The sequence below is a fragment of the Terrapene carolina genome, unplaced genomic scaffold (genome assembly GCF_002925995.2).
Source record: "Terrapene carolina triunguis isolate 2854851 unplaced genomic scaffold, T_m_triunguis-2.0 Scaffold85, whole genome shotgun sequence".
Classification (NCBI taxonomy): Eukaryota; Metazoa; Chordata; order Testudines; family Emydidae; genus Terrapene; species Terrapene triunguis.
In genome coordinates, this window is record NW_020664436.1 from 27,502,593 (window position 1) to 27,508,190 (window position 5,598).

Sequence of the window (5,598 nt, forward strand, 5' to 3'; positions counted from 1 at the left end):
AGCCATGGCATTAAGGGGTAGGCTGGATCCCCAAGGATAACTATAGGCATTTCAACATCCCCAACGGTTATTTTCTGATCCGGGAAGAAAGTCCCTTCCTCCAGCTTTTGAAACAGATCAGAGTTCCTGAAGACGTGAGCATCATGTATCTTTCCTGGCCATCCCACGTTGATGTTAGTGAAACGTCCCTTGTGATCCACCAGGGCTTGCAGCAGCATTGAAAGCCTTTTCGGTTTATGTACTTGCTGGCTTGGTGCTCCGGTGCCAAGATAGGGATATGGGTTCCGTCTATCACCCCACCACAGTTAGGGAATCCCATTGCAGTAAAGCCATCCACTATGACCTGCTCGTTTCCCAGAGTCACTACCCTTGATATTAGCAGCTCTTTGATTGCATTGACTACTTGGATCACAGCAGCCCCCACAGTAGATTTGCCCACTCCAAATTGATTCCCGACTGACCGGTAGCTGTCTGGCGTTGCAAGCTTCCACAGGGCTATCGCCACTCGCTTCTCAACTGTGAGGGCTGCTCTCATCCTGGTATTCTGGCGCTTCAGGGCAGGGAAAAGCAACTCAAAGTTCCATGAAAGTGCCCTTACGCATGCGAAAGTTTCGCAGCCACTGAGAATCGTCCCACACCTGCAACACTATGCGGTCCCACCAATCTGTGCTTGTTTCCCGGGCCCAGAATCGGCGTTCCACGGCATGAACCTGCCCCATTAACACCATGATTTGCACATTGCTGGGTCCCGTACTTTGTGAGAGGTCTATGTCCATGTCTATTTCTTCATCACTCTCGTCGCCGCGCTGCAGTCGCCTCCTCACCTGGTTTTGCCTTGGCAGGTTCTGGCTCTGCATATACTCCAGGATAATGCGCGTGGTGTTCAGAGTGCTCATAATTGCCGCGGTGATCTGAGCGGGCTCCATGATCCCAGTGCTATGGCGTCTGGGCTGAAAAAAGCCGCGAAACGGAGGGAGGGGCGACTGACGACATGGCTTACAGGGAATTAAAATCAACAAAGGTAGCTGTGCATCAGGGAGAAACACAAACATACACAAACACAAACAACTGTCACACAGAATGGCCCCCCCCCAAAGATTGAACTCAAAACCCTGGGTTTAGCAGGCCGTTGATTTCACGGAGGGAGGGGGAAGCAAATGAATACAGAACAAATCTGGTCCATCTATCTTTTACATCTTAGGCTGGCAGCAGACAGTGCAGCATGACTGATAGCCATCGGCATCTTCTGGGTGCTTGGCAGAAAATGCTGCATTACGATTGCTAGCCATCATCGTCAAGACGGTGCAATAGGACTGCCGGCAGGATTGAGTCTCCAGAAGACAAAACATGTCTGCCCAGGCACCTCTGACTGAACTCACTGAGGAGTACGACGATGACGGATACCAATCGTAATACAGCATCTGCTGCCAAAAGGCAAGGAGCTGCTGCTGTATAGCAATGCAGTCCCATGTCTGCCAGCACCCAGATAGCCGATGACGGCTACCAGTCATACTGCACCGTCTACTGCCAAAAGGCAATTAGCTGCTGCTGTGTAGCAATGCAGTACCACGTCTGCCGGCACCCAGATGACATATGGTGAGCTGAGCGGGCTCCATGCTTGCCGTGGTATGTCGTCTGCACAGGTAACCCAGGAAAAAAGGCGCGAAACGACTGTCTGCCGTTGCTCTTACGGGGGGTGGGGGGGCTGACAACATGTACCCAGAATCCCCCGCGACACTGTTTTTGCCTTATCAGGCATTGGGATCTCAACCCAGAATTCCAATGGGCGGCGGAGACTGCGGGAACTGTGAGATAGCTACCCACAGTGCAACGCTCCGGAAGTCGACGCTAGTCTCAGTATTGTGGATGCAGTCCGCCGACTTAATGCACTTAGAGCATTTATGTGGGGACACACAATCGACTGCATAAAAACGATTTCTAAACAACCGACTTCTATAAATTCGACCTAATTTCGTAGTGTAGACATACCCTTCATGAAGTCCATTAGGGACTTCGCTGTTGCTATCCATTTTACATGGAAAGCATTCAGATACTTCGCTGATGGGTGGCAGTATAAAACCCTACAATAATGGAAGTACTCAGGATCAGGTGCATAAGCTACTAATGCTCTTCACATTAACCCTAACACAGTGAGCATTAGATTAATCAGCTCCCCATCCGGCATTATAACATGAGAGTGTATATATTATGGCCTTCCTGCATGCAGTAACTAGAAACTAAAAGGATGGAAATGACCACTGACAGTCTGCCAAACAGTGACCCTGACTCTGCCCCTGCAGCACCAAACCTATGAGACTGTCACCACTGGATATCATTGGATTCTTTTTGTACTGCATACAAGATAGTAAATTGGCTGAGTGCACTTGATAGTAATCAGAGACTGCAGTTTTGTACACACAATCATTGAAGCTTTACAAAACATCTGACCATTTGATCTCATTACTGCTTCCTAGTAAAGTGATGTTCAATAAATAAACTTCAAGGACATGGATCCATGTTTTATTTTGTTTAAATGACTCTCACTGTTTCAAACAGACATACTTTTATTTTCAACCAGGAGGTTGAACAGAATGGCCAATAAATGCTTGAACAAATCCTTCACAAGTTTTGACAGTACCTTTTAGCCTCTAAATGACCCAGCGCTCACACACTTGCCAGTGCAACTCTCTATAGCAGATGGTAGAGTTTTTTCTCTAAGCTGAGAGAAAACTGGGTTACTTACTGGTACCTGGAATTCTCCATGCAATCACATTCACTCATGCACAGTATTCAGCCAGAGAGCCATTAAAATTTAAAATATAAAATGTAGATTATGGGGATTCATAAATGCACTGAACAGCACATTTTCCATCACACCTGATAGTAGACCACTCTTCAGTAGCTGCTTACCTGCTTGATGTGAGAAAAGCTATTGACATGAAACTTTGCCTTGCATTTCTTTATCTCTTTTCTTCTTGTTCATTATACAGACATGGTCACTTAAATGTGTATCTTGAAGTCACATGGAAAAAAAAAAGTTTCCTTGTAAGGCAGTATCACATTTAAGTGAACACGGTTGTAGTCTGTTGTGATTGCTAGAGTTTCAAGGTTTCCCATCCCCATTACTGTAAGACCCACCATGTTTGTTTGTTTGTTTAAATAGAAGCCAGATCCACCCAGAAAATGTGGAATTCTGATCTGAGCCTGGACAGCCCGCAGTACTAACACTTAGCCTGAAATATAGCACTGTCTTCAAAAACTGTACAAATGTTAATTAAGATGTTCATAACAGATTAGCACTCCGTGTGCCTTAGGTGCCTGGATCCTGATCTTTTGCCAAGCTATTTTTGTTGATCCCTTGAGCTGTATTGGATAAGTGTTAAATGCTTTCTCCTTCTGGTTTTGTAAAACCCGTCTTCTAACATTGTTTGAGACATATGCAGTAAGAGGATTTTTTCCCCCTAACTATGATCATAACTTCATACTGGAATAACCAGTTGTCATGCTGCAGCCATAGCATGGGAATTGTGGGCTGCAGATTAATTTAAAACTAGTGAGGGGGAGATCAGAAATAAGTCAAGAATCCATTTTTGGGTTTAGTTCTTACAAAAAAATAGGTTATCAAGACATGAGGGTACACCCATTCAGGTAATAAATATCTCTTTCAAAGACCCAACTTTTTTGTTAACTCTAGCCTGAACTGAACTCTAGGCTAAATCGAGGTCTGGCCCAGACTGACAAACCTAGCTTTGGGAGACCAGATTTATAGCCCCATTACTGTACTTCCTTTAGGGCACATCTACACTGCCATCAGGAGGGGTGAGTGCAGCACATGTAGCCATTCCTGAGCTAGCTTTGATTGCACTAGATCACTAAAAACAAGTCTAGCTGCCTGAGTACAGCTACATTGCGATTTTGAGTGAGCTAGCCAGAGGTGCAGTCATTCTAAGTTGCTGGGGGGTGCTTGACCCCTGCTCCACCCCAGGCCCTGCCCCCAAACCCCCTCCCCTGAGCACGTCTCGCCCTCACTCCTCCCCCTCCTCTCCAGCACTTCCTGCATGCTGCTGAACAGCTGATCTGCAGCGGGAGGGGGATCACCCACTGATTTTCTATTTATTTATTTATTGCATGGGTGCCATGGAGTCGGCGCCTATGCAGCTAGCCCAATCAAAGCTAACTTGAGTACGTCTACGTGTGTTGCAATCACAACTCCTGAGTGCAGTGTAGACATACACTAAGCTTCAGCCACTTAGCCCTCATGCACCCTTTCCGTGCATGCCCTCAGCTCTCTCTCTCCCCCATTACCCCTTTTTTCCCTTTAGTATTAAAAAGTAGTTTCCACACCTTAGCTTCCCATAGGCAGAAGGATGTAAGAGGCCAGCAACACCAGCCACCCAAAACAAGAGTTAGAACAGAGAAACCAGGCAATAACAAATGAGCATGTGCAGAGCTGTCAAGTGTCATGTATGTAGCAGCCCTGTCTGCATTTCCAGAACCCAGCTGGATTGTCATGCATCCCGCTGGGCTGCAGACAATAGCTGTAGCAGCTCCTTCCCAACCACCAGAGGCCACTAGTCTAATGGACTCTCTTCAGCTGCCTTGGCAGGCTTTGGTTTCCCTGATATGGAGTTCCGCCATCAGTTGGTGGTCACGTACTTCCTGGGCTCTGTGATGCTGCAATTGGGCCAGTATCCCTGCAGTTGTCGCCTTTGTGGCATCTGTGGAAGGAGGTGTGATGCTGACCGACCAGTTCAGTGACACGCTGACAGACAAGCTCAAATCAAAGCCATAGGCCAATTCACTTGTGTGTGAATATCAAGGAAATGTTAAGTGGGCTAGGAGGCATATGGCTATTAATTTGTGTGTGGATATAAAAAATGTTCATGTCATTGTCTTCACTTACCTATAACTGGTTATTGTTGTAGATATTGTTGTTTACTATCACATTACATTATGTGTGCCCTGGACTTATTTAACCCTAAATCAAAGGTGTATTTACTTGATGCTTAAACTTCATGAAAACTAACAAAAGACTGTTTGGATTGCTGTAACTGAATGCATTACGTATGCATCTAATTGGATTGCCTATCAAACAGGATTGGAGCCTTGGAACTGTAAATGAAGAAGCATGCTAACTTCAGAGCATGGGTCATTGTGTTCGACAGTGGGAAATCCACAGGCCCAGTCTGCATTTAGTCAACAAAGGAAGAGCACATGCTGAGGTGGAGACACTTGCCAGATTGCTTTCTGGAGAAAACAGCTATAAAAATAAATCCGGGGGATGATCCTGTATCTCTAGACTGATGGATTCTGACAGGGTGGAATACTGAGCGATTTGACAGAGATCCCTAGAGCTATTCTAGGTAATCCTGAGAGATTTATGGAAAATTACTACATCTCTGCTATCACATTGGATTTACAAACTTTGACTCCCCTGTTAATGTATTTTATCTGCTTTAACCTCTCAATAACTCATTTCTTTTTCTTAGCTAATAAACCTTTAGTTAGTTTATTAGAGAGATTGGCTGCCAGCGTTGTCCAGAGTATCCATTGACCTGGGGTAAGCGACCAACCCTTTGGGATTAGGAGTAACCAAAT